Source organism: Grammomys surdaster, unplaced genomic scaffold (genome assembly GCF_004785775.1).
Source record: "Grammomys surdaster isolate TR1022 unplaced genomic scaffold, NIH_TR_1.0 191, whole genome shotgun sequence".
In the NCBI taxonomy this organism is placed as follows: domain Eukaryota; kingdom Metazoa; phylum Chordata; class Mammalia; order Rodentia; family Muridae; genus Grammomys; species Grammomys surdaster.
The window spans coordinates 221,873-246,443 of record NW_021604636.1 but is presented as its reverse complement, the minus strand read 5'-3'; positions in this window follow the sequence as shown (position 1 = coordinate 246,443).

The window sequence follows — 24,571 nt, the reverse complement described above, 5'->3', positions numbered from 1 at the left end:
CTCTCTCTCTCTCTCTCTCTCTCTCTCTCTCTCTCTCTCTCTCTCTCTCTCTCACACACACACACACACACACAATTCTTCCTTTCTTCTCTCTCTTTCATTCTTCCTCTTCCCCCCTCTTCCTCATTCCCTCCCTCCCTTCTTTCTAGAAAAGAAAATGAAGAAATGAGCTGTGTTGATTGCAAAAACAACTGAGTCCCTTAGGGACTAGCAAAATGAATAGCAGTATAGAAATAAAAAGAAAGGACTATACTGAGTTCCAAGTCATTTATCAGAAAATGATGTAGCTATGATTTTCTTTTTAACATTCACAAAAAGCCTTATGAAGTGACTCCTACTATCTCCATTGGAGAACAAGGGTCATTTGGGGGACTGTCTTTTTCTTCTACAAGCTTTTGTGTAAACATTTTAAATTTGATTGTCCTTGTTTCTAGATATTAAGTGCAGAAGCTTTTAAGTAGTCCTCTGGGCTGTTTTGATGGCCATTTTGGAGTATCTACACTGGAAAATTAAAATACTCTACAAGAAAAGATTATTAGCATTTGAGAGTAAGAGTAGGATAGGCAAGTAAGGTTTCTGTTTTCGTTTCCTGTCAAACAGTGTCACTTAATGTTTAGTTCACACTCGCACATGAACTCTTATAACAAGACCTCTTGAATCAGTTAGACTTGATGCTCCCCATATGAGTAAATCAAACCAACGTGCAAGGGCTAGGTAATTAATTAGCCTGCTTAAACTGTCACTGTCTGGCTTCCGTTGTTTTTGTTTGTTTGTTTGTTTGTTTTCCCGTGGTGGTTATTCTGCGGGGTTGACGTGTATACGGAGAGCAGACAAGGAAGGTTCACTCTGCAAGGAACTTTGAAAATGTTTCTCAATGTATCTGCTTCCTAGCTTGGGCACCTCCAGGATGATCACTAGTAGAGGTACCAGTTTTCAGCTGCCAAACCTAGAAGGACGGGGGCGCTGTCTGGTGACTTTGCTTCCTTCCTTCAAGGCGGTGACCACCTCCAGGGACTCGCTCTCCAGTAGCGCCGCTTCTACTCGGGTCCCAAGACCTCTGCATAGTGATGCCAGGACACTGAACCTCCGTGCCAAGGCTCTGGGGACAGTCACCCGGGAGTGTTGGGTCACACCAAGCTATTCTTCGCGGGTAGTCAGAAAGCGCCCCGGGCCCAGATTTGTGGGCCGAGCTTCTTTCCTGCATCTTGGGCTCCAGGGCCCGAGTCACCCACCGGTCGCCCCAGCTCTGCCTCCCCCTCCATCCCACACCCCAGCAGCATCCTCTCCCGGAAACAAGCCTGCTGAGCAAAGGCGGAGGCAAACCTTGGGCCTTCCGCTCTGATTGGTCTCCCCCCGCCGCGCGGGGCGAGGCGGCGATTGGCTGCCGGGCGTTGTCAGTCGCCGAGGCCAGAGCCGTCGCCGGGGAAGCGCAACCCGGCTCCGGTGCTCCGGCTGCTGCCGCGGCTGCTCGGCTGGTGCAGCTGAGCGAGCCCGCGCGGGCGCCACCGCCGCCTCCGCCGCTGTCCACCGCGCGCTGCCAGCACCGCGGGGCTTGCAGGAGGCTGCCGGGAGGGGCGGGCGCGCGAGCGGAGCACGAGGAGGCGGAGGCGGAGGAGAAGTGATGCTGGCGCCAGGGATCCGGGCAGCGGCAGCGGAGAATAAGCATCTTCGGGACCCCGGCTGCAGCGTCCCCGTGGCCCGCGGGCCAGCTGAACGGCCAGAGACGGCGCGTCCCGCGGGTAAGGTGCGGCTCTCCAGACCGCTTTGTGGTCTTGGGGTGCTTACAAGCACCTAGTGGCCAGAGCACCCGGACAAGGATGTTTGGGACCTAGACAGCGAGTTCTGCTGCCTGGCCAGGCTGATGCTCGCGCTGGTACGGCTTCTGCTCCTGCCTTCTCGCTTAGGCAGTGACAGACTTTGACAGCGCGTGGATGGCATTGTGTGTGAGAGTGTGGGTACGTGTGTGCGCGCGCACACGCACGAGGTTTGGGGCACTTTGAAGGGAGAGGAGTAGGTCCCCTTTATGTGGACTGATGTCCTTCAAGGATCCCGGCTGGAATGGAATGAACTGAATGTTTTGAGCGCTCCAGGAGGGAGAACTCGGTGCACTGGAAAGTCTCCTCTGGTACAGAAGGAGCCGGGCAAATTGAACTTTATTGCCTTAATGAAAAGGAACCCTTGGGTCTAGCGCGCTAGGGGAGAAGCGCATTCACCGAGGCTCCCCAAAGTCTCACTTTGCGCCAGGGACTTTGGAGCAGAAAGTAATGGTTGATCCGCCTTGCTGAAGCAAAGAGAAGTTGATAAGGGGCGAGGGCCAGAGGCTAGGCTTGGGAACTGGCCACTTTTAGGTGGCAGAAATCCCGCGTGGGAGGCTCAGTTCACTTTTCAGGAGCGCAGATTTGGGGTGAAGAGAATTCTGCTCAAAAGGATTGCGCCTTTGGGCTCAGGTGGTCGCAACTGGACAACTGAGCAGAGGTGGAGTGGTGCTAGTGTGGACATTGGAGGAATGTCCTGGAGGAGGCACGTCCTCCCTCGCAGCCTTGACAGGTGTGTCATCTTATTTGGGACTGGTGTGTCCCGGGGCAGATACTAGGAGAGCGGCTACGCAGTCAGAAACTTCCAGCCTGCTGAGGTCTGGGCCACCAGACTTGGAGCACATTAACTTAAAGGTAACCAGGTTTTTATACTTAGCTTCTTTCAGGACGTATGCTGATTTTTGTTTTTGTTGTTGTTGTTGGTTTTTTTTCCTCACGTGTTCCATATTGTAAAGCCATTGCGATTTCCACGTACACTGCAACCCTTTCTGCAGAAGACGAATTTTATGCTCTATTTCTGGGTAATGCTCTCAGGTTCAGTCTGGATCTCCTGCTCAGGGCAGTGGCTCCGCCATCCCTGTTTAGGACGCACAAACTTAATGTTAGAGACTTTTCTCTGGGATCTATTGTCTCCATAGGGATCTCTCCTTTTGAAACTTCGTGAAATATTTCAGCACCAAGGCACTTTCCCCTCCCTGGCTCAGACTGGGAAAGACTGTCTGTGCCCAGAGATGGGATTGCAGGAAGCTGTGGAGGTGGGGAGGGCAGCTCCCCTGGCTGGCAGGGTTGGGAAAACCAAAACTGGCTTTACACAGGGACCTGGATCTTGAACTGCCTACACCACTTTCCCTGTTTGAGGCTGGGTTATCCTTTAAAGTGAAGGAATTTGTTGTCGGACCACTGGACACATTTCATAGAACATGACAAAAAAAAATGCCAGACTGAGAAACAGCTTTGCTTGGGATCCTTTCTGGTTTGCTTGAACAGTGAAAACGAAAGTATGGCACCCCATAGGAATAGCGTGGGCAGCAAGGAGGGAGCTGTTCGAACCCCCACCTTTGTAGTTTGCAAAGCAAAGACTCTATTTCCCCTCAGTTTAGTAACTGCACTATTCTAAAAAGCAACTTACAATAAAGTAGCAGTGATATTAGTTTTGTGTCTGAGACTGTTTGCTTTATTAGAAATTGCTACTGAATATTTGTTTTTAATATTTATGACTTCTGGCTCCAAAGCCTCTTTTTCTGATATATTTGGTATATCCTGTTAGATTTGTAGTCAAGATTCACCTGCTTCTAGGTGATTTTTTTAAAAATTATAACAACTCTTATGCTACTGCAACATTCAAGACTTTATAGATGTTATTAACATACTAAAGGATTGATTTTAGTTTGTGGGCTTTATTTGTTCAAATCTGTGGGCTGACAAAAATATGTCTGTTGACCATGATGGCTTTATGAAGGCACTAAGTTTAAAATGTGTTACACATTATTGATAAATAATTCCAAAGAAACTTAAATCTAAAAAAAAATTGATAATAGTATCCCATATTAAAAATGGAACTTCTTGGGAGAATTTTAGCATTTGGCTAATAAAGTGCTTTCTGTGTCACTTCTATGTAAATTGCATTATATATTAGGGTAAGTTACAAGTCTTAGAATACAATAATGTACTTATTTTATGGTGGCCTTTTAAAAGGGAGGGTTTCTACTTTGAAAAAGAATTCCTTTTGGAGAAATAAATTTTATGAACAATGAGAGTAAATATATTAAAGCTTAGACAATGATGTGCAAGTCCATAAAGTAGGATAAAATAGAAGTATATTTATGTGCAAGCTCAGTGACACTGGCCATAATGGTAGGGATTAGGAGACAGCACCATTTGTTGGTAGCAATGGGTGAATTAACCACTCATTTCTGTAAGCAGTTCAAGTTCTTCCAAGTCTTCAAATTTACTTCAATTATGGTATGCTTTGCTTCAAGGAAGCCCATGAGCTTAGACTGCCTTATATTCTAGACAGGTTTTACTAACTCAACTAAAGGTCAAGTTGTCAAATCTCCAAGCCACCAAATTCTCTCTTGGACCTCTACCAAATTTTAATTTCAGCGTTTACCGATTAATTCTTCTAAAAAAGGTCATGCTTTGTATGACAAACAATGCAGTAGGACCTTATGAAACAGAACATGTATGCCAAATAATAAAAATAAGAATGTATTCATAAAATATGATAAAATGAATTATCTTGTAGAAATTTCTTTTTTTTCCCTTTGATGAAGTCATTCTTTTTCTAAAACTAAGAATTTTAGGAGAGTTTCAAATCCCAACCAGTAGTAAATTAGGAAGTTATTTTTATCTTGTCATTGTTTGACTATCCTTCTGTCGCTCCATGTGTGCATGCTTGTATATACTATACACAGACATAGAGGTACACACACACACAAACACACACACAGAATTAGGAGAAATATGATTGCTATGCATTTGGAACAAAATTACAAGTCCATTCTCTATGATAAATATTCATTTGGCAATATTGTCAACCCTTGTAGTAATCTGTTATTGATTATGATGCTGGCTTAGTAAAGTAAATTTTAGCAAATTGTATTTTGTTCCTATTGTGTGGGTAAATGTTGCTGCAGGTGTGTTAGCACTTTATCACAAAATAAAGACAGAGACAACTGCCATTTTATGCTATTCAGATAAATAGATCATGATAAAAAACAACAAGGACAACTAGTATATTGATATTCTAGCAACATGTATTTTCTCCACCCTTACTCATCTATTTAGTTACCTGTTACAGTAATGCACACTAACTCATGTATCCTTCTCAAGAATTTGTTAGAGCTGTCAATCAGTCATAAACACAACACCAGATTTGCTGGTCTTGTAGCTCTGTATGAGGCCCCTGACATGAGTGTTCAGGTAAAGAATGGAGCCACCAAGACAATCAATTAATGGAAGGACAAGATATTTATCCCTTAAAATGTTTAATTCATTCAGGCATGGTGGCACACACTTGTAATCCTAGCCTTCCTTTAGGAAACGGAGGCAGGAGGATTGTGCATTCTTAGCTCAAAAAACTTGTGAATTAACCCAGAATGTGTTTTCAGGGGAATTAACATGTAAAACATTTGAATGATAGTATAATTAATTTAGATCGATAGCTTTTAAAAGGCATTTATGACTATTCAAATTCAACTTACATAGAAAACATCTTCCAAGGGAATTGAGTGGTTTGGTAGTGGCTAAGGATGGATTCAGAGGCATAATTTTAATGTAGAAATTCTACTTCGTTGCTGATCATGTCAAATCCATGACATTTGTAAACACTAATCACAAGCCCTGGATTGGGGCAGGGGATGTCAATGTTGTCATTAAAATTATCATCATTAAAAGACTTATGCTCTGATTTTCTGGTAAGAAATACCAAAACAAATGGAAAGCTTCCAGGAAAGTCTGTCTTTAGTCACTTAAAAATTAAGTCAGTTATCCATCCAGTTTAATTACAAATAAAATTTGACAAAAATGTGCCTTTGTCCCTCCCCCTCGTGTGTGTAATTATAGCTCCAGTTTCACTCTCCGTGCTTCCTTCCATCCCATTATTTTTTGAATGTTTGGCATATACCTAAAAGGATCATTATCACTTGCCCCATATGAACAGTGAACCCCACTTAATTTGAGAAAACTGGTTTGTAAATAATATATTCATATTAGAGCACAGCAAGCTTATCTTCTCAAGAAGCTGTGCGGCATAAAAAGAGACAGCCTGCTTGCTCTGCTGCCCTAGCATGATGGGAAGTAAGTACGAGATGTGTAGTGCTAACACTTATTTCTCAATGTTTTTTCATCATCCAAGAAAACATCCTGAATTGTAGTGATCTAGCCTAGGTTTACAAGATATGGAAAGCCTTGTGATATTACCATATTAATATTTCATTCTCCAGAGCCATGAATATGTAATCACCACTTGTTTAACATCCCCCCACCTTTATTGCCATCACTCCTCCTTCCCTTCCCCAAATGTAAACTTTAGAAAACCAATGTTCTTAAACAAAAAAAAGTTAGTACAAGTTTATAAATAGCACACCCAAGCTCACGGTGAAAGTGTTTGATAGGAGCTAAACGGTTATCAAATGTCTTAAAGTGGCAGAGACACAGATCCTTAATGTGGGCTCTGTGAGTAAGGATGAATTTTACTTAAAGTCAGTGAAAGTGGAGCTACGTTTAGGGGAACCAATGTTTGAAGCAGTTTATCAGCCTATACATCTACTCTGATGATCAACATTTTGTAAAATAGCCAGGAAAGAGAAATGGCAGTGTCTACTCATTTACATATATTGTGTCCTAAAATATCTTAATAAAAACACAATATTATGTTGATTGATACTACAGTAGAAACAAAAACGAGATAAATTGTGGTGTGTTTAGAGATGTCATGTAAGATTTATTGGGTTCTTCTCTGTGGATGTAACCCCTACCTACCCCCCCCAACTCCCACCTCCCCACCCTCAAAATTCCCACCCCCTGGGGCATCCAGCCTTCATGAGGTCAAGGATCTCTTCTTCTACCTATGCCCAGCAGGGCCCTCCACTCTTACTTATTCAGCTGAAGCCCTGGACCCCTCCCTAAGTGCTCCCAGGCTGGTGGTTTAGACCCTGGGAGCTGTGGTTGGTTGATATTGTTGCTCTCCTCATGGGGCCACAAACCCTTTCAGCTCCAATGGCCTTCACTCTAATTCCTCCATTGGGAACCCCATTATCAGTTCAATGGCTAGTTGTGAGCATCTGCCTCTGAATATGTCAGACTCTTGAAGACCTCTGAGGAGATATCCATATCAGTCTCTTATCAGCATGAACTTCCTGACTTCCACATCAGCATCTACCTTTGGTGACTGCACATGGGATGGATACTCAGATGGAATGGTCTTCAGCCGGCCCCATTCTTCAGTTTCTGTCCCTCACTTTGTCTCCATATTTGCTCCCTTGAGTATTTTGTTGCTCCTTCTAAGAAGGACCTAATCACCCCCACTTGGTCTTCCTTCTTCATGAGCTTCATGTGGCCTGTGAGTTGCATCTTGGGCATTTCAAGGTTCTGGGCTAATATCCAATAATCAGTGAGTGAATATCATGTGTGTTCTTTTGTGATTGACTTACTTCACTCAGGATGATAATTTCTAGTTCCATCCATTTATCTAGGAAACTCTCGAATTCATTGTTTTTAATAGCTGAGTAATACTCCATTGTGTAAATATGCCACATTTTTTGAATCCATTCCTCAGTAGGGGTTACATCTGCAGAGAAGAAGGAGGAGGGGTGAGGGGATAGGGTGTTCCTGGGTGGGTGGGGGATGGGGTAAGGTGGCAACATATGAAATGTAAATAAAACATCCAATAAAAAAAAGAAAAAAAAGATTTATTGGGTTCTACATAGTTTGCAATGAAATGTTTATATTTCTAGCAGTCTGGCATCTTTTGGACATAGATGTATATGTATAGACTCATAGTATCTTCCCTACATGCTATAATCTCTAAATCAAAATTATTTGCTTTCTGAGTCTCTAAAATTCAGAGATTGATAGATGAATTGTAGGGACCCTGAGAAATCCTCAAATTGTTGGCATGTGTTTATTGGTTTTGTTCTTAAATGTTTCAGAGTAAGGGTATTATGGCAGATAAAAGTTTAAAAGCGACTAATCTGTTAAATTTATAAAATGAGAACATTAACAGAAATTCACCACACACATCACAAAACAAAATTCCTAGCAGAAAGGGATAACATGAAGGAATGTTGAAGGGAATTTATAGAATTAGCATCTGCCTTTCCATCATAAAACACCCTGCACAGAGAAATGAAGAGTTAAATTGTCATAAGAATCTAGTTTCTAGCTGAAGAGATGGTTTATAAATTATAAATACAGTACTTGATACTGAATTCTCATTAGTCACCTTTGATTACCAATGTTTCTTGTATAAATGACACTCAGTTCCCCATGAACCTAGACTTTCAGGCAACTTTCCCTCTGCCCTAGCACTCAGTGAGGACAAATATCAGAGGCAGAGTTTCTTACAGTACAATCATTTGTAAGTTTCAGTAGTGTTAGACAAGAAGGAATATACTAAATATATACAGGTGTGCCATGGGTTCATGCCTCTGTGTATGGCCTACACTCAGGCTATCCTTTTATCAGTAGTCAGTGAGTAAATATGCAGTCTGGACCATTACTATGTAACTCATGTCTAGAAGATGGAAGCAACAATAATTACTTGAACAATTCAATATTTGAGTATGTACATGGGTCAGATATTAGTAATACATGTTCATTTCTCTGAGTGAATACAGCTATCTAATGACAAAGGAGACAGCAGCTAACAAACAATGGACTGCGTCTTTAAAACTATTTTAGTAACTATTTTGGCCTTATTTCCTAATGATAATCTTTTAGTTTCTAAACTTGCTGACTAAAGTACAAAATAGGCCAATCCTGAAATTACTTGTTGAGCTAAAAATAGTTATTTCCATCTGATAGGATGCTGCTTTTTACCTTTGATGCACTTCTTCCTCCAGATGACCTCTCCTCTCCTTTTCCCCTCTTCTCCTCTCCTCTGACCTACCCTTCCTACCTCTCTTCCCTTTTATACACACATACAAACACACACACATACATACATATGCAGATGTCTATTTCATCTTTTATATGCTAAATGTTCCAGTTATTCAACACTGTGAAACTTTTTTCTTCATATGTCATATGAAACCAATGTCAGAAGATATTAAAACTGAAAACTTTAGTAAAGGATATTTGCAATAAATGTAAGTAAATGCGTAGGTGCATGTATGCTGAAGCGGAATGATATAAAGACATTATTCTATTATTCCATTATTAATTACAAAGAGGACATTGTGAAATTTACAGAGATTCTGAGATTTATCAAAGACTGAAGATGTAGTTAAGTGGTATAGCACTGGCTGCTTAGCGTGTTAGTTGCTTAAATCCTAGAACAATAGCATTATTATCTAGAATATCAAGTGGATTTTATTTGCAAGTAGGTTCAAATGCAAATCACACTGAGGAGTTAACTTGTCAAATATTAATGATACCACAGATTTTAATTATTTCCCCACCCATTTCCAGATGTGAACAGACAGACAAACATGGAGGAAAGAATACAGACCACAAACAGTTGATAACAAAACACACCATTTTATAATAATTACAAATAATTACAAGTCTGTGTCAAACTAAGACAATGTGATTAATATACAAGTACAGGAAATTGGGTGATTACTTGAGATGATATAGGACCATATTGCATTCTAAATGAAAGGGCACACAAAGTGAATAGTTAGCATAAAAATGTTCTGAAACTAAGTGACCCTAGAGGCCTAATATCCATAAACATATGGAGAAAATATAAAATTCCAACCTTATACAACTTAACTTTCACCTGTATAATGCCTTATTAAGTATAATTATACAAAATTTAAATAGGATATTTACCTTGCACAAATTACTAATGATGACTTAACATCCACCCTTATTTGTGTTTTCTTCGAATGGAGGGCTTTTCAATGATATAATTCCTAGTTTCTGTTTATCCCCTTCCAGTGGACTGAAAGCTATTTAAGGAGTGTGTGAGATTCACGGTCACTATTTACTTTGTGTACATTGAATTTACTAATAGGCACAGTGAGCATCATTATTATATAAAAACTTTAAACTTTTAAAGTTTTTCATTATTATATAAAATACCACAGCAGTAGGAGTGTGCAGGAAATACTTTCATAATTTGAAAACAAAAAACCCCCAATAACCATTTATGTCCTATTGATAAAAGCATAGGTAAATTTCCGATGAGACACTGCTAAAGGTCTAACTGAAATGCCAAAGTTCTTAAATGAATGTTATTTCATTTATAAAGAGTGATCAAAGGGACAAGGAAGAGGAAGAGTGCAGAGACTCCCGAGCTTCCGATAAGGCTGTTTTTGCACTCATGTTTATACACATAAAAACGGGGGATGAAATTTGTAGCTAACACAATCAAAAGCAACAGAGAGGGACAGAATGGTTACTGAGATCTTAGGAGAAGCTCATCAGGTCTTTTCTGAGTCCTGTCACCAATGGTAGGAACCAACATCTTTTCAGTCTTCCTTTACGTCCAACCAACTTTCCTAAACTGAGGAATGAACCAGAACCAGGTCAGCGTGCATTCTGATGTTGGATGTCTTGGTCAGGTGGCATCTTGAGTTTTAGCCCCTGATAACCATATTTTAAGGAAAATCAGAAAATTCTTAGTAACCAGAATGGAAAGTACATAATGGACACGTCAAAACTCCAAACAGTCACTGTGTACATGAAGAGCCTTAAAAGCTCTCTTTGTTTCAGTAACAGAACTTCATTAATATAGACTATATTTGAATTAACTGGAGATGAACACAGTTGCATTAAAGCACCCTTTGAGAAATCTTGACATAGAAATAATTTGTTTATCTAATCAAGGGAAGGTGAGAAAAGTATGTGTCATACATTCCGTCTTAGTTTTAACTGGTATCCCTTGCATTATTTTGAAAGACTAGCAATTACATTAGGCTTCACTTATGAAATAAAGATATGCAAAATATATTATGAAGGAATATCTTGCATTGTATATGTATATATGCAAGCTTAGATAAAATACGGGCATTTATTATTTTGAAGAGTCTAATTGTCGACATTGTAGTTTTAAGTATAAGAAATGAGGGCTCCACCCACTCAGAGGAGAAGGAGAGGGGAGGAGGGGGAAGGATTGTGGGAGGGAGTGGCCAGGAGGAGGGCAGTGAGTGGGATATAAAGTGAATGAGTAAAATATAAAATTAAATTAAAAAGGAAAGGCCTCTTGTAGGAATTGGCACTGCATTATAATTGACTGTTTCATTCCTATTGATAATAAATTAGAAATCCTAAAAAGAGCAAATCATAGCTGGGGATATGTTGGCAGTAAAGCACTTAGAGGGTCCACATCTGGCGGAAAGATGAGAGTCATCCCAACATAAGCATAGAGCAAATTCACCTTTCTTCAGCCTTTGTGCTCCCTTACAGCCCTCTGAAGAGTGGGTGATGCCTACTCTTACTGACAAGGAAATTTTTACTTCTGCCTTTCTATCCAAGTTCTTATCCCTTTCACCCTCTAAAATGCGAGGAAATGATACTTGCCCTACCACCTTAGCATCTACAACCCAAGCCAAACATTGGCTTGTAAATTAAGCATGGTACTTCTTCAGAGGTTGCCAGTGCTTATACAAAACTTAACGTTTAAAACTTTTTCTCTGTTTTTCTCTACTGATATTATCTCATTTCATACATGATTTGCATCTTTTTTTTTTAAGCCCAGCATTTGAGAGGACAGACAAAGTTTGCACATACCGAGCCTCGTTTAAGTTCTGTGATGTTAAAAATTTGCTGCAAGTACTCTAGCATATTTATTATGGGAAAGTGCCTTTATGATGATTGTGATTGGATTTTATTGTATTTGATCTTCTGGCCAGCATAACCGAGGCCTAGTCTTATACAGCAGGGGATAGGAGGTGCAAAATGAATTGGTGGTTTGAAATGTGGTTTTGTGTTGACATGGAAATGTGAGTGCCTGTATTCATCTTCATACCTGATTATGTGCCTTCTATTTCAGCTGAGTGTGTAGTTAATGCGCTGACTGTACTGGATCAGAGACCTGGCATTTTCTCCATACATTTATTTCTCTGCCCATACTTGCACTTATCCATCAGCATGCTTTATGTGCATGAAAATTATTGTTGACTGATGTCACTCGGTGATCCCCTGAGTCTATGAAGTCCTCTTGACCACAGGATAGCAATAGACTACTGAGGTTTTGTCAAATTTCCTAAATTTGGATGTTCTCCTTTCTCATCTTGCAATTAACTAGACTAAATAAATTATATGAACAATGTGATGACTATTCACCTGCTAAATGACAATATTAAAAATAATCATGTCGCTGGTTGGCAGGGATAAGTGGATATGGTGCTTTCAGACAGTTCATTGCAATTAAAACTGGCACAGCCCCTTTGGAAGGCAATTTGGCATTATATGGGTGAAAACCCATAAAATATTCATACTGTCTAATCTATTAATATTCATTCTGGGATTCTGTCCTAAAGAAATGGTGTAAAGTATGAAAATGGTCATCTATTTGGTGACATTTGTAGATTCATCCCATATAACAAAAAGAAATAGGCAATCGGTGGCCAACAGTGTGCTTTTTTTGTATGGACATCCAAAGCAGGCACACAACCATAACAAGCAAACACGAGGATTATGCTAAGATGAAATGCATGTAGTATGCAGTTTCTTAAGAAAGAAATATATTACACAATTATAGGTGAATACTGTAAAAGTTGGTCAAACACAAATGGCAAGATGAGTTGTAAATGGGTTGTAAAATGTACACAATTCTCTCTCTCTCTCTCTCTCTCTCTCTCTCTCTCTCTCTCTCTCTCTCCCTGTTTGTCTCTGATTTAAGAATGTGTTATTGAATTTGAATTTAAAATTTGGCTTCTTTATTACAAAAAACAGAAATATTTAATATTTCTTTAATATTCTTATGCTGATTGTTAGTCATTGCTTCCGGCAGTTTTAGTCTCTTTGACACTCCAAGGTGGTCAGGATGGTTTTAATCCCCACTTTTGGTAAAGGAGAGGCATTCCTGTGTTTGTAATGCAACCCAGACTGCCCCTGGAAGACAAGCCAGCACAAGGCTAACCACCACTCTCCCTCTCAGCCCCTACTTTATATGCTATTCTTCTTCTTGTAGGAGAGCAAGTTCAAATACTTCCAATGGCCCTGAACTGGCTCCCTGCCCACTTTTCAAATTAACCTTCTGACCTCCTCCTGTCCACATACACTCTAAACTCTCCTTAATGAGGGTTTTTAAAACTTCCTCACTAGGTGTAATGTTCTATTTTTAACCTTTAAAAAAGATATTTTTTTAAATTAATATTTTTTAAAGAAAATTAAAATATGAACAATTACGTACACATTTCCAAAAGAGTTCACTCACTTAACTAACTCTTACTCCTTTATTGTATATATTTCAGTAATTAGACAGAGCAATTTAAAAAGATGATGAAAATATCATATGTATTAGGTGATATGGCCCTTTGGCTGTGAGATATCATTTAAAACAGGAAAGTAATTAAAATGTAATAATAAAACACCCATCTTACACGAATTAATTTATTACCTTGATGAAAAGCAGGAAGGAAGCATATGAAGCGTGTACCTTCAGCACTAAATGTGTGAAGAAAATGCAGTGATGCTGTCTCTTTATGGAGGCTTGTTTCGTATCACAGTCTATCTTGTTATTTTCCTCGCTGATTAGCATATCCTCTTCAAAGAAGTAAGTTCACAGTTCATTTCCAAGAGGCTGCAGTGCGTACAAGCGTGCCGTGTTGTTTCTGAAGCACTACGTTTTACAGTTGCAGGTACCTATATCGCTTGTCAAATAAACTTTTTTTAATTTCAATTTTATTTAATCATCATTTATACTCCAGATTTTATCCCCTCCCTGTCCACCCTCTGACTGTTCCACATCCCATACCACCCCCCCACCCCGTCTTCACAAGGATGTCTCCACCCCCCACCCCACCATACCTCCCCACTTCCTGGGGCCTCCACTCTCTTGTGGGTTAGGCATATCTTCTCCCGGACCCAGCAGTCCTCTACTCTGTATGTGTTGGGAGCCTCATACCAGCTGGTGTATGCTGTCTGGTTGTTGGCCCCGTGTTTGAGAGATCTTGGGGGTCCAGGTTAGTTGAGTCTGCTGGTTTTCCTAGAGGGTCACCCTCCCGCCTCTGCTTCTTCCAGCTTTTCCCTAATTCAACCACAGGAGTCAGCAGCAGGTTGGGTGTAGTTATCTGTATCTGACTCTTTCAGCTGCTTGTTGGATCTTTCAGAGGGCAGTCATGATAGGCCCCTTTTTGAAATAAGCTAACTCTCAATTTCTCCATCTTAAAGATGTTATTTTCTAAGATAGGCACAGTGACGAGGAGGAGAGAAGGTGAACTCATGGTGGAGAGTGATGTGTTGCTGGGTGAGCTGGGGTACCTTTTCAGTCCATTGTTTGTTCATCACTGCATCAAGAGCACACTTGTGTAGAGCGAAAACTTCTTTCCTCCTATACTACAGTTTTAGGGATGCCACTGATGGACCTGTCTCCTCTTTTTTCCTATTTAAACTCAGATATTTCACTCTACAATTCCAGTTTCCCCCAACAACCGATTGATACGTGAAATAGTGGCCTTTTAACAGCTTTCCAACTAATGAAACATTTTCATTTGCATTTTACTGTTCAGTTCATTATTATAAGTAGGAACAACACAACAAACATTTGAAAATGAAGTAAAATATCACTTTAGTAAATGGGTAAATTATTCTTGTCTCATTAAGCTTTTTATTGAGAATAATAAAAGCTGGTAATTTTAGAATCATATTACATTTTAGATACAGAATTGCTAATCAGTTTTCTACCATTATATTATTTAATACTTAGCAAAACATAAGGAAATAAATGGCATTTATTAACTCCATTTATGTGGATATTGAAACTGAGGGCGAGATAAATTATATAACATTTTTTAGGATGGAACCATGAAAATTTAACACAAAAATCCTAAAGAAAAGTCTACTTCTTTCTCTTATATGCCTTTGGATAGAGTGATTTGTTTTTTCATTTTTTTTTCTCCCACTTTTAGGCAAACTCAGTGAAGGAAGCAAAATATCAAGTCCAAACACAACTGCATTATGGCATATATACACTCTAAAAAGCCAATAGACTCAGAGAAATTCAATGAGTTTTGAGGCAACCCCATAGTCCTCAGATGCTGCAAGACTTTTCCTTCTGCATAATTTATGTTTTCTATCATGTGCCTTCTGTCACATACAGTACTATTTTGCTATTTTACACTGTGGTTTAAATTGTGACATACAAAGTAAATGGCTTTTAAAAAGAGGATCATACAACTTTAGGATTTGAAATGCTTATTTATTTTTGCCTATCTTAAAAGAATTAAACAGTACATTGCATTAATAGTAATTCCGTCCATGGGTATAATTTGTTTAGTGGCTTCTATATAACAAGCAAAGATTTGGAATATAGCAGCAAGAAAGGGAAAGCCTCTACATTCCTGGAAACCACATTTCAAAGACATGGTGGAGGGAGGGAGGGATAAAAAAGGGAAGGTGGGAGAGAGGGAGGGGGAGAAAGAACACAGATTATACACGACCATACTTTAGGAAGTGTGCATCCTATGTATAAAAGGATGATAACAGATGGGTAAAAGTGTTACAGACTGTGGAAAGAGCCTTTAAATAGGGTAGCTCAGAATAGAAATCAAAAGATATGGAGTTTGATCAGAGACATGGGTTAAATAAGGGTCAGGTCATGTTACTGGGGGAAGAATTTGAAGAGTTTTAGAAGAAATCCTCCTGACGTGCTACAAGTACCTTAATCAGCACCCTTGTCATTAGTGTGAGTAAGTGGGGAAGAGTAGCAGATGGGAGCAGAGGGGTAAGAGAGCCCTGCGTGTCCATTGGATGATGCAGAAAGGGTTTAACTCTTCATATGACTGGGATTTGAACTGGAAGGGACTGGCATTACCTATTCCATATGAGTAATGCAAGATGCCCAATGGGAGGTCTCTTAGGAGCCAGTGCAGAGTCTTGGTAAAATACGAGGTAGTTGGGAATCCTGGACAAGAAGCATTTTGAGTTGTGTCCAGCATGTCTAGACAAATCTCACTTTTACTCAACCTCATACAGAAAGGAAATGACAGACACCAAGGTGATATCGGAAACAATTTCATGTCTTTATCATGCATGTGCATTTTATTATTAATGACACTACTTATCAGTAATTAAGACATTGGGCAATTTTAATATTTAAAAGTTAAATATGTCAGTAAGAATTTTATTTTACATGGCCTCTTTCCACATAGGTTATTATTCACTGAATTGAAAATACTCTATAGTCATGTGAGGAAACTTGTTGTGAGGATACCCTTTTAATCTTTTTAATCATTGAACAATACTTATTATAGAAAAAGATGTAATTTAGAATAACTTAGAAAATTTGCTACCTCGTTAAGCTAGGCAGTCTCTGGCATTATTGGAAGCAAGTCTGAATCCAAGCTTCAGGGAATGAACCTGTCTCTGTCCATCTGTCTGTCTGTCTAGATCTAATGGTAAGGGGTACTCCTTTCACCCTGAATCATTATGTTCTGCTTGTTTATGGTTGACTCAATTCGCAGATATTCTTTTATCCATATTTCTCTATTATATATAAAATGCTATAAATAGAAGTGGAAAACACGAGTGAAAATGTTGACAGTATTTAAATGTTGAGTCATTTAAGGTTATGTATAGTCTATACATTGTTCTTTTGTGGCTTCACTGTAATTTTAAAGTACTTCTCAAATGAGAAATACAAATAGCCACAGTAGGACTTAAAGTATTGAAATTATCACATATAAAGTACAACACTACTACTGTAATATAAAGAGCAATTATTTCTTGATTGAAATGGAAAATAAAGCATGAAAATTTTACACGAAGGCATCCATAATATATTTGAAAAATAGTCATGTTGAAATTAAGAATGAGAAATGCAGTCATTGAAACTAAGAAATATTGTGAATTTAAATCTCAGGTTGGACAACAGAAGAGAGAGCTGGTGGCTGAAAGTGGGGGCAGATGCAATGGGGAACATAACATAAAACAGGAAGAGGTGTCAGGGGGAGGGCTTCATGGATTTGATCAGCGGTGCAGGTCAGAGAAACGAACATAAGCAAGATTTGACAGGAGAATGCCTGAAAATTTCTAGAACCACTGAAAGAAATCAATGTAAAGATCTCAGAAATCATAGGAGATAGAGAAAGCGGACCACACTTAGGCACATACATAAAATAGGAAAGGGTACACATTACATTCAGTAGGTATTTTTCATGTTTGACCATGTGTTTTTGAGATTGTAATTGCAACATTTGCCTCTCCCCTTTCCATCCTCCAATCCTTCTCACGTACCTCTTCTTGTGCTCTTTCGAATGCATGCTTCTTTTTCATTAAATGTTGTTACATGCATATGTGAGGTAAAAAAGTTTTTCAGCAGACCATTTTTTAATTTAAATTTATTTTTTACTTAATTGATTTTACATCCCATTCACTGCCCCCCTCTCGGTTGCCCATTCTCACAATTCTCCCCCCATCCCTGCCTCCCCTTTTCCTCTGAGAGGATGCCCCCTTGGGTATTGCCTCACCATGCCATTTTCATTCTCTGAGAGTCTAGGCATTTCGTCTCCTACTGAAGCCAGACAAGGCAGCTCAGATAAAAGTATATATCCCAGGTAAAGGCAACAGCTTTTGGATAGCCCTCGCTCCAGTTGTTTGGGATCCACATGAAGGCCAAACTGCACATCTGCAACATATCTACATATCTGTGAGGAGGCCTAGATACAGTCTGTATATACTCTTTGGTTGATAGTTTAGACTCTAAGAGTCCCAAGGGTCTAGGTTAGTTGACTGTTGGTCTTCCTATGGAATTCCTATCCCCTTCAGGGGCCCAAATTCCTTCCTTTTATTCTTCCATAAGATTACCTACGCTCCATCCACTATTTGGCTTTGTGTGTATATATCTGTCTAAGTTAACTGCTGGGTGGAGCTTCTCAGATGACAACATGCTGTCTGCAAACATAACAGAGCATCATTAATAGTGTCAGGGATTGGTGCTTGCCCATGGGATGGGTCTCAAGTTGGCCAGGTTATTGATTGGCCATCCCCTCAGTTGCTGCTTCATCCTCCATGCCTGTATTTCTTTTAGACAGGATACATTTTGGGTTGAAAGTTTTGTGGATGGATTGGTGTTTCACTGGGGTTTCTGCCTAGGCAGACCATTTAGCACTGGGTAACCAATTGGTATGCTCTCCCCTTGGGAAGACTATTTCCCCTAACTCTCAACACTTCTTCGTTGCCTGTAGTCCTTTGTGTAGGTTTGAGGCCTGGTGGTCTTTCCTGCTTCTACTTTGGCATGTGAACTGCAGTTGTCCTTGTTTAGGCAGTCAAGTTGGGGAGACTTATCAGTGTCAAGAATGCTAATGGAAGCCAGGATTCATAGAAATGTAGTCAATGTACCAAATGAAAATGACAACTAAAGCATACATTCATAGTCAGCGAAAATGTTCTTAAAGCGAACCATGGAGGGTAATCAGTTTTAGAAAAAAGAAATACAAAATCTTCCAGAGTTTGTCACAAGGCAAACTTCATTAAAAGCATCTTTTATGTAAGGAGAATATTAACCAAGAGATACAGGACGCAGTAAAGATCAATGAGGGTGATAAATGTTTAAATAAATCTAAATGAAAGTCAGCCTCATAAAATAATGCTGAAATCGAGCAAATTGAATGGAGAGATGTAATGTACAGACAAAAAAAATGATACAAGGGAATATAAATGAAGTGAAATCGGTTCTTTATTCCCTGAATTGTCTGAAGAGGGTCATTAGACTCTGACAAGTTAGGAATGCATGGTGTAAGAGCAGAAAACCAAACTAATAGTGACAAAACTAAAATGCTGATTAAAAATAACACTCAGATGTTAGATTGTGCAGTCACAGCCAAATATCCTGTTAATGACATAAAATATAAACTGATGAAATATCCCTGTTCTAGGAAAAAGAGTGTAAGACCGTATTTTAAAAATCCAACTCTGTCCTAGTTTCAAAGGATTATGTAAACATTAGGATGTACAGAGTTTGAAAGAAAGAGCATAGGAGATGACGTCAGTTACTCCTGTGTATCCCTGGCAGGTGGTGACAGATGCCAAGACAGCACAACAGTGCTTTCTGGTAGCAAGTACTAAGTGTAGGGTAGGATGTCACCATGATGCATCCACACATGTACGCCTTATGCATTTAACATGTCTAGCTTTATGGCTCTCTCCTCCTCACTTCCTTCTCTCCTTCTGCCCATTTTGCAGTCTCTGATTGTCTCTTCTTTATACTCAGGCCATCTTTTTTAAAATGTTAGTTGTATACACACTGAAAGAAAATATATGATACTTGTTTTTTTTTTGCCTATTATTTTCCCCAAAATTATCCTCCAATTTTATGCTTTTCCTAAAATTGATAGGATTCTGACCTTATTTATGGTCAAACAGTAATGTAGAGTATAGACTATGCTTTTTAATGCCTTCCTCTGTTGACACCTAGACTGACCCCAGGCTTGGCCATTGTGAACAGTGCTACAGTGACTATGACTATGTAGGTGTCTTTCTTGCATTCTGATTGCGAGCCCTTCAGATTTTAACTCAGTCATGACATGGCTGGATCACCCCCTCTCTATCGTTTTAGATAGTTGTTCTTTATGTTTGTATGGAACATCCATGCTGCTTTCCATAGTAATTATGGTTACTTTCCTCCATAATTTATTATTTTCAAAGGGTTATTTTTTAATGAGATACAATTCCAATGTAATTTTGATTAGCATTTCCCTGATGTCTGAATTTTATTCATACCTTTGTTGGTCATTTGGACTTCTTTATTTGAAAAGTGTCTGTTCAGGTTGATTTTTCTGACAGTTTTAAAATTGAGTTACTTTTTCTTTGTAGTTTATTTTATTTTTCAGTATGCATTTAATTGAAATAGAGACCCAATGCATTCCTGCCTCCAGCCCTTACCAGGAATCTTCTTCATAACTCCTGTCATGTGCCCTCCTACTCTCAAGGTCATAGCCTTTTCTCTTTGATTATGTGTGTGTGTCTCTATGTTGGTATTGGTATGTGTAAGTACAAGTATATATGTAGCCTACTGAGTTCATTTTGTTGATTGTGTGTACATGGTTTCATGGCTGACTACTCTACATTGGGCAACCAATAAGGGGGTTAGTCTCTGGAATAGACTAGTTCTTCTTCTCCCAGTAGTTACTAGTTGGTTTTAGTTCTTTGTCTAGGGGTAGAATTCCACAAAGTTGCCTCTTTCCTCCTTTCCTCATTAATATCTGCAATAACAGTTCCCTCATTCCAGTGCTCTCTATCCAGCTATTTCTAGGAGAGACTGTTCCATTGGAGACTTCCTGATATTCTTGCTTTTACAACCTTCCAGCCCCTCTTTTGTGATGTTCCCTTAACCATAGACACAGGAGCTGTGAAATCAATGTGTCCATTAGGCCTTTGTTGTTTTTCTCAAAGATTATGTTTATGTGTTTAGGAATATATATGTATGTGTGTGTGTATAGCATTGTATATGTATATATACTTGTATATTGTTGCTTATGTTGCTTATCTGTAATTCTGGTTATTAATCCTCCATTACCTGTACAGGTTATCTCAATGGACTGTTTCTTCACGTCATGTTTGCTTGTTTACATATTCTAGGTACAAATCACCAGTTAAGTTATTATCCACCCAAGTTTATTTCCTATTCACTGGGCTGTCTGTCTATTCACTCTATCATTTGCTTTAAGCATTGATTTTTATTTTCCAAGCTTTTGGAGTCATTACTGCCCATGACAATATTTTGATGTGTTTTCTCTAGTAGTTTCATAGTTTCTAGTTTGAGATTAAAATTTTTGATTTAAGTAGCCTATCTAAAAAGGATAATTGACAATTACTATTATCAAGGTGTAAAAGTCTTAGTAGAACTCAAGTTAATTTAAATAGAAACAGACAGTTCACTGTGGAAAAATTGATAATAATTTTGTTATTTGTATTCAGTCCAGGGGGCTTGGTGGACTCTGCCCTTTTAATGCTCCTGATCCCCGAGGTTACACAATGACCACCCAGTTTGCTAAGGCAGTAGGAGAAAACAGTTCTCAGCTGGCTGCTTGGAAACCCTCATATGATCTCTCTGGATTAGGTAGTGCCCATCAGTGGAATGTGGATTCTGGTCTAACTTCTGTCAATCAATTGTCATCTCCACTCTTGTGTTTCTAACAGTCACCCAGCAGGAGACTCCAATAGAAAATACTCTTCTTTACACTTCTTTACAGATGTGTCAAACCCCAGGTTAGTTGCATTCATTTAGATCTTCCTGATTATTTTTTTATATTATTACTGTGTTTGTATATGTATTATGTGTGTCTGTGAGAGCACTGGTGTGTCCATGTCAAGGCATACCTTGGAGGTCGGATACGCTTATTGGAATAATTTTTCTCTCTCCTCCTTCATGTTGTGTTTCAGGGATCAAACTCCAGTCCGTAGGGATGCATAGCAAGGCCTTTACTCTTCCAGCAAGCTCGATGGTCCCTGCAGGATTTTTCTTCCTGGCTTTCCTCTTTGACCAAATAGAAGTGCACTTGTCTGTTTCGAGTCTTCTTATGTTTCTTCTTGTGTCCTGCAGTATGCTGAGTACCTTTTCTTGTTCTGCTCTCTCTCACTAACAGTAAGGTGGCTTTGTTGTGGATCACATCCCCCAATATGAGCTTCACAGGCTGGGGGACTGGAGGATCTTAATCATTAATTAAAACAAACAAACAAATAAATGGGGAGGGTGTGGTGTAACCAGTGTTAATGTGTGCATGTTTAAACTGAGCTTTTTAGCAGACCTTTAAAAATGGTGTGTGTGCGCGTGTATGTGCATGTGTTATATACTATAATTGTCAAATTGTCAAATATATTTATACATATTTAATATAAGTATATTTAATATAAATACAAATAAAATATAAATATATAAATATAAATCATATATATATATGTATATATATGTTGCTTGCTTGACATTGGTTTAAATATGAAACAGTGAAAGTATTGAAAAGAAGTTTGGGTAATTTTGCTTACATATTGACTCTCAGGATGGTAAAGGAAACTATTTAAAGGCCATCTTGTCTTTCCCTGGTAATATGTTAATCTGTTTTTTTACCCACAGCAGACTCAAAGTGTCATTGTGACATGGAGTCTTACCTTGACTTATATGTACTGAAATATGTGAAATATTTAGTGAAATATGTACTGATTAAACCTTCTAAAATAAAGTGTTTGTCTTTTGAAGAAAACATAGAAGCTTGTATATGGTAAACTTTCCTTCCCTCAACACAAACTCCTATTTTAAAATCTCCTTTATGTCACAATGACTGAGTAAGATACATCGTGTTATGAATATACTCCTAAGAGTTGTTTATTGTGACCCAAAAGAAAGAAAAGTTTATTTTATACATATTTTAGATGTATGACATTCTAGATCAACCGAAAACACTGCATATTTTCAGTACTGGGTTGAATTTTTCTCCTCAATAGTGGCCTATGGCATGCTATTTGCTTTCTTTCACACAGCTAGAATGAGCAATAGGGGCTGGTTTCCATCTCAGCGGCTTCTCTGCTTTAGAGAACCTGTTGTCCACACTTGGCTGAGAGAGTCACTACTCATAAAACTTTCTTTCTGGAAAGTGAAGTGAAGTAGACCTCTACCTGTGTCAACAGTTTCAAGAAGAACTACTGCTAGTATCCTAAACGTTGGACTGATAGAATACTTTTTAATTTTTATGAAATTAAAACTATCTCCCCAGAACCACCCCAAGCCATTTAGCTCGTTAAGTCAAGCATAATTAACTCCATTTTGCAGATTTTACATCACAGTTTTTCAGGTTACCTTAAAAGTAGCATGATTATGTTGAGAGGAGTTCTTTTCAAAAGATAGCAGTAGTTTTTGTTTCTATACAAGTTGAAAACAATGTTCTGTTTAGCTTGACACAGTAGGGTATTTTGAAGCATTTCTAGCCACTGTTTGGTACTTCAGAATTTATCTTGTATGAGTTAACTACTAATTAATTGCAACAGATTTTCAACAGATAGTCATATCGGTTTTATATGATTTCAAATATATGCCACTTTAAGAACTTAGAGGCTCCAAAAGTTCATCATTCATAGTTAACCAAGACTTGGATACAAACACTTAAAGTGTTTTATTTTTAAAGTGTTTCATTATGTGTAAACAATAAATAATATGTTGATGTCAGGAGATTGACCGAAGTATGCAGGCTGCTCCAGCTTTGACAGAGTCACAGATTGTGTTATAGAGTCCAAACAGTAAGGTCATGACGAAGGACATATCAAACTTTATGGAGAGACATGTAATGGGACTTGAGTGTCCTCAATTGGCCTCTGATGGTCTCTCGATATGAAGGTAGAAAGCCGAGTCCCTGTAACACTGCCCCCTCAGCACAGTCACATTGTTGCTAGAAGAACTTTCAGGAAGGATGTAAAAGGATGTGAACTTCCACAGCTCCCAGCAAGATGGCTTGTGAGCTTCTTGCAAGCATGATAAAGGAGCTTAATTACAGGTACTCAAAGGAAATTTTATGCCCTCCTTCAGTAGCCCCATGACAATTTTTGGTGCATATGTATTTTCTGTTTCAAATCTGGCATGCATGTATTCTTTTAAAAATTTTATTGGTGCATTTCATTGTGCACAGTGATGCATTTCTTCAAGACGTCTTAATACAAGCATGTAATGTACTCTAACCATGTTAATCCATCCACTCCGGTTCCCTTTTACTCCTTCTCCCCTTCCATTGTACTTGTTCATTCTCTCCTGCAATCTCCCTCCTACTTTCATGTCCTATATATTTAATTTTAACTAAAAAGCTATGATCCACAAATAAGAAAAAGCATGCGATAGTTTCAGTTCTGATTTATGTTGCTTTAAATGCTTATCTCCAGCTGCATACATTTTTCCTGCCAAGCATCTGATAGAGGACAATATATAGAATACATAATGAATTTAAAAGACTAAACAACATAATCAGTAAATAGGCTAAGGAAATAGTCTTCTAAAGATAAAAAAAAATCCCCAAAATGTCCAATAAAGCACATGAGAAAAATGTGCGACATCCTTAGTCATTAGTTAGTTATAAAGGATGACAACATTCAGAGTTCATTTCACCCTAGTCAGAATGGTTCACTCGGAAAACAAATCAGGGGATTTTGAGATGCCTCAGTTGGTCAGTGTGCTACTGACTTTGCCTAAAGACCTGAGTGTTTGATCTTCTGAGTGTTTATGATAAAAGAAGAGAACCAACTCCCTAAGTTGTCCTCTGACATCTGTATATGTGCCATGGTTAAGGTCTTCCTTCCAAAATAAACTTATTTTAAAAGTTAAAGAAAACAAATAGTAAAAGTCATCAAGGATGATAGGCGAAGGTGACACTACCTGTGGGTAGAAATGTAAATTAGTCCACTTACAGTGGCAAATAGTACAAACTAAAAATAGGCTACTATATGAC